At 44.1% G+C, this 9741-nt stretch overlaps 1 long non-coding RNA gene across 1 annotated transcript; it reads right to left on the reverse strand.

Moving 5' to 3' along the window:
- Positions 1–896: 896 nt before the first annotated feature.
- Gm16559 lies at positions 897–5435 on the reverse strand. The gene is made up of 3 exons (XR_376125.3): positions 5335–5435; positions 4946–5162; positions 897–1142 (listed from the first exon to the last, which is right to left on the reverse strand). It is a non-coding gene; the product is annotated as a predicted gene 16559 (long non-coding RNA).
- Positions 5436–9741: the final 4306 nt, after the last annotated feature.

A 9741-nucleotide genomic window follows, 5' to 3' on the forward strand; every position in this document is an offset into this window, starting at 1 on the left:
AGAAACTACTGGTTAGTTCTCAGTTGGCTGTTTTCACAGAAGTGAGTTGTGTGGTTGGAACACCAGTAGCTTCATGAGTGGCGAAACACAGTTATAGGAGTAACAGACATAGGAGTGCAAACGACAAGAAACTGTCCGTGGTCTGAGAACGTATTGCTTTGATTCTTTGACAATTTGTGACTTAACTCAAAGTGGGAGATTAACTTCAATAATCTTACACACTTCTCCTTGTATCACACCACTAGTCAAACTCTGAAAGACATGCAAATTTTGCTATAAACAAATAAAACCAACCAGATGATGTAGCATAAACCTGCAATTCCAGGACTCAGAAGGTACGGACAAGAGAATCTGAATTTGGGGCAAAGCCGGGCTATATCGCAAGGTCCTATCTTAAAAAGAGAAGAGACAGAAAAGGAGATAGGGTGGGTGTGGGGTGGGGAGACAGGGACGAACAGAGGGGAAAGGAAGACCGCATTGTGCAAAGGACAATATTTGTAACATCTGATTGGTGAATCTATCTCTAATACCTACATGTTTGTTCATCTAGGACAAAAAAAAAAAAAAAAAACCAAACCCTAAATAGAACTGAAGCTCCTTGTGAAGGGAAGTCCGTGTCTCAGGAGCATAGAAAACGGTGTGCTGAGCCCTGGCAATGAGAAGGGCCACATCACCAGTCGTTTGCTGGCCCTTGTTCCCACAGACATGTGACTCAGCACAGGTTCTAGCAACCGCTTAGCAATAGTTACTAAACTATAAAAGCATGCATGTCCACTTACTTCCCCAGCAAGGTTACGCTCGGGGAATAACTCTATAGAAATAAAAGTATCTACGGAAACAGAATAAAGCACAAGGCTATTCACTTCAGCTGTTTGTTTGTTTTTGTTTTGTTTTGTTTTTTTATAAAGTAAGAGTGATCCTTGAACAGCGTAACCGGAAGAACAAGGAATTCTAACTTCCTGTCCAGAACGGCCAGGGACTCTTCAGACAGAACAACCTATGTCTTGAACTCTGGTAGGGTGACTCTGATGCTTCCCCAACCATGCATGACCAGGTTCGAATGATTCATCGGATCATCCAATTCTTGTGAAAGTCGGAACAGCAAATAAAAACTCCCATTTATTCCCATGTAGCTTCGTGTCCTATGGAGAAAGGTACAGAGAGATGAACAGAGTGTCCGCACCCCATGGAGAAGAGTGAAGAGACTGAAGGGACTTCCTACATGCAGCTGTTTTGTGTCACCTCTACAATGGCATTCCTGAGGCCATCACTTAACGCCTCATAAAGAAAGTGCAGAGGAACAAAATAAAAGCTCCACATGTCAACACTGTGAAATAGCTTTGAGACACTGTAATTGCTTTTTGGGGGTGGGGTGAGGAGTGTTTTCTTTTGTTGTTATTTTCATCTTCTGGCCAAATAATTGTCAAAATAATATTAACACCCTCCCCCAGATGTCTAAAATCTCAGGGGAAATTGTCAAAAATATTTTGTCTGTGTATCACATCCCTCTGAATCATAAAACTGCTCTTCTCACTGAATCATTTAGGAACCCAAGATTATCAAAAGCAGATGCGTGCACGTCTTATGTTATATATGTAGGTACATATTGAACATTTTCTCACAGGCCTTATGAGAAAACATGATATTGTATTAGTCAAATAGGTTTTTGGATTTTAGTTTTATAAGATTAATACAAATGAACTTTTTTGGAGTCACCAGGATAGTTCTAGACTCTGTCATTTTCTCAGGTCGTTTTATATTTGGATTTTCAATTGCTCTCTTGAGCCCCCAAATGCCAACATCTGGGAAGGTATTTTTTTCACACAAGCATGCACAACACACACACACACTCACACACACAAACACACAAACAAAAATCAACTTTAAAAGTGTCTGTAATAACTCTGGCCAGCCCAAGAAAACAAACCAAAATGTACCGCTGCTTGGATTTTTCCAAAAGTAGAACCCACCCAAAAATGCACAAATCTTGCAGTTCTACCTCCCCTGGATCCTTCATTCAGATCAGCCCTTCCCTCCCTGTTCCCAAAGCACTCAAACCTGACAGGGCACTTTCCAGACAGGCCAGCATTCATAAATGTGTGTATCAAAGCACCTTTTCTCCAAAGCCACCAGCTTCACCTGGGGCAAGCATGTGTTTGCGCATGCTTGTGTGGGTGGGTGAGTGTCTAGGCCAGAGGACAACCGCAAATGTCATTTGGTTCTAGAATTAATGTGCCTTCACAGGGAGAAATCACCTTGCACCCTTAGAGATTAATAAAGGAAAAAAGCTCTTTCATATAGCATACATCCATCTCTGGCTAATGCTCAAAGAGGAGCCAGCCATGAGGAGAAGATATTACTAATTTATATACCTTAGGCGTATGCATTTCACAAACACTGTCATCCTTAAATCTCTTTTATGCCCTGGCCCCAGGTTACACTTTGAACCATTTACACAGAGACAGGAGACTGCAAGTCTGGCTACTTGGGCAGATGGGAGATTGACACAGCAGAGAAACTGCCAGACTTGTTTCTTAAGGACAGCAGCTGTGTTCTTTTCAATAAGTTGTTACAGGGGCACATCCTGCCCACCTGGCAGAATTATACTTTCCCTGATAAGAGCATAGGACTCTTAGTGGCAGAACAGGACTTAATGGTTGCTATAACCCTGCGCTGACCCCTTGAGCTGCCCTTGGAAGTACGCTCTGTTCTGTAGGGACAGGCCTAATAGCAGGTTGGAATGCAGGGCTATCTCCTTTCCTTCTGGGAATGGAGCCTAACTGGAGGTAAATATTGGTGAGCAGACACTAGCTTCCTGCTGTCATAAGTTTTGCTTCTCTCTAACAGGCCTGGCTAGCACACTACCTATTTCCGGGGCATTTCGGAGCCAGGGTTCTCTTAGCTAAATTTAACGTTGTGAGAATTAATGGCTTAAGCAAAAGTATTAGTAAATTCTGTCTAGCACTAATTCTACCACTTTCAGTCTCTCCTACAGCAGTCCTTCTGGAGTAGCCCACCTTGGTGTAGCCTCCCCCAGCCTTGAGCAGGCTGATTCAGACCTTGCTACTACTGTGAATGAGATCACCTAGGGTGGAGCCTTCCGACATGGTTCTATTGTTCTGTCACCTACTGCTGCTCTTCTCTGCTGAGACGCTGAACTTGTCTTCCTGAGATATTCCTGAGACAGCTGACAGCCTGTGGAATTGGCGACCTAATGCTAACAGCTCTGACAGACTGGTGCTAACAACTTAGCAACAAAGCATCAAGAAGCCTGGTTGGGGGTGGGGAGGGGATGGGCTTTCCCCCTTTACAAGCACAGACTGCGAGTAAACATTGGGCCATGATCAGAAATTTGTCTTGGTCTCTTTACTTCTCTCATGGTTCCCTCCGTTACATCTCAGGCCTCCCACTCAGGAAACCAGTTCGTGTGGCTGCAGGCGACTACACCTTGGTTTTTGAGGTAGGATCTCTCACTGGCCTAGAACTCATCAAGTAAGTTTGGCTGACTAGCCACTGTCTCTCTCACACTGGGATTACAAGGACAAGCGACCATGTTTGAGGGAACAAGCCCAGGTCCCAGTCCTTGCACCACAGCAAGTACCTGACCGGTAAAGCCATCTCTCTGTCCCCAGCTTCATTTTAAAGATACTGCCTGCAGCTAAAATTTATTGGTGGTGGTGGTGGGGGTCCTCTGAGATGGTGCCATACTCTGTAGATCACATTTATTCACTGAGTTAATGCCGCACCACCACCACCACCACTGTAACAAATCCCCTAGACAACTGAGAAAGAGCAAAGGTTGCTTTCAGCCCGTGGCTTTGGATGGTTTACACCAAAATTGACAGGCTCCATTGCTTGGGCACGTCATCACTCAGAATGAAACATCACTCAGAATGAAAGAATAGGCTGTACCTGGGATCCCCCACTACCCCAGGAGGGCACACACGGCCCCAGCAGCTAGACCCTGCCTGATAATGTTTTTACCACCTTCCACCTTCCAGTAGTTATCCAAGCAGCGACTCAGCAAGCACCATGTGCCATCACAGACCATTCCAGATGGCGAGAGAACGTTCCTGAAAAGAAGCTGTATGTGCCAGGGCTGACTCAGTGAGGGTAGAGGCGTTAGAACGCTGCCAGTTCAAGGCCCAATTTAAAGTGTATTACAGGGATCTTTAGCCAGCCAGATAGCCATTCCTTGTCACTGTGTGTCAGCCCTAACATCAACAGAGAAAAAACTTTGGAATGTGCTGGTGAAGCCCTATGCCCCATCAGTGGGAGGTTAAGAATGCTGTCAAAGGACCCCCGAGACCTGTCTAGCTGGCTGTGACCTGCATCTCTGCATTGCACACCAATGAGCTTTCAAGTTGCCTTGATAGATCTGTGACTTGATTTATCCTGCTACTATAAAACCTCATGGAACTATTTCCATGCAGGAACCTGCAACCCGGGCTAACCTAGCCTTGTGATACTGGGCCTGGCTCTCTCAGATCTGGCTCTCGAATAAACATTTGTCTTCCCTTTGAAGTGAAAGCTTTGTTTCTATAGCAATGAGATTCAAACCCTTGCAGGACAGACAGTTCCTTGAAGTGGTTCATTTATCCATCCTCCATCTTACAGGTAAAGAAACTAAAGCAAATAGAAGTTAAATAAGAAATCTCTGTTCGCACAGCTAGTTAGGAACCCAGTCTGTCTGATCCACCCAGCTGTCTTTGACACATATGGTGTGGATTGAAAGTTGGCATGTAATGCAAACAGAAGAAAACAGCTCTGAACTGACTGACCTGAGGGGAGAACGTGAAATCCACGAGGAAGGAGATAAGGATTTTTATGCTGGCAAATATTTAACCTAATGTAAGCAATATGTGACCTAAAACTGGCTGCTGTAAGCAATGCCAAGGTCTCAGCTACTAAGTGAGCACGCTTTGCAAGGAGACGTGACACTTACGGATGAGCACTGCCGTGCTTTAGGGGCTCCAGAGCACGCACGCTGCAGACTGGGTTGTCTTTCCTTTGTGCAACCTCCAGGAATGCAGAGAGGGCAGAAATCCCATGCCAGCTCCAGCAGAAGTTGATTATCCAGAGTGTAAGCAGATCATACGGAGAAATACAGAGTTGCAGAACGGCTCGCTGTGTTCAAGTTAGGGATGATAAAGATGTGCTGACTGGCAAAAGGAATCATATTTAATATAAATGTAAATAGTGGATTAATTCAGCAGATGGATTTCTTTACCTTTGCTAGTCCCCAATAACCACACAGAGAAACTAAGATTTACCTCATACTGTGCCTCAATTTCTGGGCAATATTGATTTATATTAACCCCCTAAGCTAATTACCTCCCAGTCGTGATATCATGATTCTTGCATATGATTATTGATCTGGCTCTTTGAGCTTCTGATTTTTTCCCATGATGTCTTTTCAGATCCTCTCCTCCTCATAGCTGATCTGAATCTCCCTCCCTCTCTCCCTCCCCTGGCTGTCAGAAGTTTCTGTCCTATTCTCTCTTCTGCCTAGTCATTGGGTGATCAGCATTTATTGACAAGGCAGAGAATAGATGGTAAGAACTGTTTACACACATTTCAGACAGGAGATTCTAGACATAAGCATTATAATCCAATGTCCATATTAAAACAAGATATCAGAGCAGAGAAATTAGCATTTAACTAACACAAGGATAATCTTTACACAATGCACAAAAACATTATGCCTACGCTGACTTGTGGCAGAGACAGTTAAAAAATTATGCAGCATGTAAATCTGTAAAATAATTTACTGAGGTTTTATTCCAAGCCAAATGTGATTGGATTAACATATGTTTTGTTTTTAAGAGTAACTAATTGTGAAGTTGTCTTTATATGAGGAAGTTAACATCTATTAGGACTATTCTTTGAAGTCTTGAAAGTGCACATTGACAAATGGTTTTCTGTGAGTGTTTAGTCTCTAATGACATTGAATGGATTCTCTGAAATTTCTTACAGAGCCATCAATGCACATCGGGTCAAATATTAGAAATGCCATAGCTGCACAAGTTAAATACCATAAGCTATGTGTGAAATTCTGCATATGTATAAAATGTGAGATTACCCACATTACAGTACCATGCAGGGTTTTCCCAGAGCTTCCATATGTAGCAGATTCCCCATGCTGAGGGGATGCTTGTATGCTACAGCCAATGGTAACTCATGAGATTTGCACTAAAAGCATACATTGCACTTTGACTTTATGTACAGACATGCTTGTGAGCAAACTATTCACATGTATATCCTCAAAGCTCAGAAATGGGTTTTGCTGCTCCAAAGACCCCACGGCTTCTCCAGCTCCTTTACTTGTTTTGTTAGAAATTAATTTCATAACAAGGACAATTCAAGTCAGAGTGCCTAGGGGCCCTGACAAGATCCAAAGGCACAACAGGGTGGGCAAGAGCAGATAAACTGTGAGTTGTCCTCAGTTGTCTTGTCCAACTCTCCTTACATAAACACTAACAGGGAATTCTGGGTAAGGTAGAAAAATGAATGGCATAAAGGAATATCAAAGGCCTCAAATCTTGTCTGAGAAGACAGAAGGAAAGGGAATAAGGCAGTAGGCAGTGTGGTGGTGGTGGTGGTGTGTGTGTGTGTGTGTGTGTGTGTGTGTGTGCGTGCGCACACACAGGGGAGGTGATGACATCAGGGCTCCCTCACTCCTGTCTATCAGCTACAGCAAGCATCACTGCATTTTCAGCTAACATCTTCACATCCATTTATTTCTCTGCAAAGAATAGCCATAATCCAGGGCATTGGCACGAGGATCAAACTATTCTCCTCGCTGAAGCAAACAGGCACATAGGAAAGACTGGTGAGCATGGGCTGTTAGCACTACCTATTCTGTACCTTTCATGTACCATTTAAAGGGCACCTTTGGATAAAAGTAGGAATAAGACTTTGGAAGATATAGTCCAGATTTGTGGGTCGTCACATGGGAACACGCCTTTACTCGGAACCCCAGTCTCTGTATCTGTAAGGCCCAGGATTGTTATTTTTTAATCAGTTTCAAAACGTGACAGAAAGAGCTCTTTGCAGGTTGTGCTATGAATAAATTGGCAAAAGTCAATCAGCTCCTTCAGACACTTCTGGGCACACTGAGCCCCGTCAACCCCACCCCCATGGGAATGCTTCAGTTGCATTGTGACATGGAAGTAGGAAGTGACATGACTTGACATATTTCACTGATGCTCAAAGCATCTAAGTCAAATTAACTGCTAGACGCGGTCACCATGCAAGTTCTCGAAGGAGGGATTCAAACCTAACACAGAGAGGAAGAGGAAGAGAAAGAAGAAGAGGAAGAGAAAGAAAAGGAGGAAGAACATGGTGCCATTTGGTTTTGACTTTTGGGTCTCTAAACTCCAATTTAACCCAGAGGACAGTGTTTCCATCAGAGACCGCGTGTGCGCGCAGGGTTGGGTGAGCTGTAAACACAGAACAAAACCTGCCCCTGAACCATTGGGGAAGTGAACAGAGGGTGGCAGACTTGGAGAGAGAGAGAGGGAAGCATCCTCCAGTTGGACAGAGAAAAGAAGCAGAGAAACTATAAAAAATATTGAGACTGATCACATAATGGTTTGGTTGAAGCAAAAAATGGGACCCAGCAGTGCAGTGGTTTGAATACAGCCAAGCCTCCAGAGATGAGCCGGTTCAGTCCCTAAGGTTTCCTGGTAATGGCAGCCTGGGTGAGAAATGGAACTTGACTACAACAGCTAGAAGTGAGATCTGAGGCCATCAGGGTAGAATTTCCATGCTTGAATCCTGATAACATTGTAAGGAGAAGGTGACATTCAGACAGCAAATACATATCTGCCCCCTCTTTGATGTGATACATATGGCTCAGCAGATAGGAGGGTGAGGAGAAGAGCCGGTGGGGTAGGCCTTTCTCATGCAGATCACGGCAAAAATAGACCTCTTTTCTCTCTAAACAAACTCGTCACATGGCTTTTATTATAGTAACGGAAAGCTAGGTAAAGCAAGGACAAACTTAGACTGTATAAGCATATGCTGTATGCTTTATTGACATGTAGGGAAGCTAGAGCTATATTGACATAAACTGTACGTAAGTAACAACTCCTAGGACTGCATTAGAAAACACCAGGAATATACATCTTTGAATAAGAATTATAACAGCTTGAAATTCAACTTAATCTCATTATTTTATTGTTTTAACTATGTGCCTTTTTATTGCTTCTTTCTTACTAAAATACTTCATTGATTCTATAAGCCAGTGGTTATTTTGCCTCGTATCAATTGAGCATTGCATTACTTTCCAAGAGTTATGCAAAAGTTGCTTCTACAAACGTGTCTCCTCACGCGGACCTCTCTACACCTTGGCACACTATCTTCTGGAAAGGACACCGTGTACATTGATATGCGGTGCAGAGTAATCAGACTTGGCCTCATCTATTTGCATCTACAGGAAAGGCAGGCTTTCAAAGCAAGGCTTGGCCTTTGGTTGTCTTCAGTGAGCGAGAACTGGCTGAATTGCTCTGAGCACCCCGCCCATTCTCACCTTCTCAGAGGCATCCACATAGCTGCCCGTGATGCTTGCCAAGTTCTTACCCAACCCCACAGGTTTTTCTAGACTTCACAGGGGCAAGAGAACACCTGATCCTTGTGAAGAGAGGACAGCCTTCCTTGCATTTTGTGCACTTAAGAGGAGAGAGATAAGAACTCTCTGAATGAAGTTGTTAAATTTAAAAATCGGGTGTTTTCTCCATGGCTGTATTCCCCACCACAGGGCAGAAAGCAAGTCGGTGCTGAGGAGGAATGAAATGAATGCTCTGAGAGACACGGTAGTGATGCTGATGGTGATGATGATAATGGCGATAAATACTTACACAGAGACCTACTACGTATGAGGCAGGATACTGAGTACCTGTGTATGATAACTGACTTGGTGCTTGGGGGAAAACCGAGGAGGTGAGGTTACTTGGTTATATTAGCTAATATAACATCATCCCTTCATTGAGAGGAAACCTGGTGTTGTAGTTCTTATGTCTTAATAAGTTGGAGAAGAAGGTAAGATTTGGACCCAGGTCTGTTAGCACTGGCATGGCACTCCTAACTACCTTACTCTCACACCAGAGAGCGGAAGTCCTGTCAAAGCCAAACGGGTTCAACTCCCAGGGGCATTTGTGACCTTGCCTTTCAGCGTGCATCCCTTCTAAGGTTCCTGTGAGCCAAACACTTTGTTTTTTCCCCTAAGTTTATTGCTGCTGGGAACAACTTGACTAAACTTGACAGAAACCCAGTCCCGGAAATCACTGGCTCGTTGGCACTTATCAAAGGAGCACACTGACTGGGCCGGGAGCACACTGGCTGGGCGGGGTCGGAGGGAGCTGTCAGGAGTCCACCTTGAGTACCAAGACTCCTGGCGTCATCTCTTAGGATTCTGAACCTTGTGCCCAGTCGAGCTCTAAAGTTAGAACATTTGGTAGGAAAAAAAAAAAAGTAAAGACTAAAAATTTCCCAGGTGGGGCTGGAGAGCCGCCTCCATGGTTAAGAACCCTGGTTGTTTTTCCAGAGGACCCGCATTCTATTCCAGCCCCCAATGGTGGCTCACAACCCTCACAACTACAGTTCATGGGGATCTGGTGCCCTCTTCTGGCCTCCAAGCGTACCAAGCACTCATATAAATAGAAAGACACGCAGGCAGGCAAAACACCCATACATATACAGATTCTTAAAAACAAAAAGCTGAGACAAAAGGATGGACCA

The sequence above is a fragment of the Mus musculus genome, chromosome 3, assembly GCF_000001635.26.
Source record: "Mus musculus strain C57BL/6J chromosome 3, GRCm38.p6 C57BL/6J".
Lineage (NCBI taxonomy): Eukaryota > Metazoa > Chordata > Mammalia > Rodentia > Muridae > Mus > Mus musculus.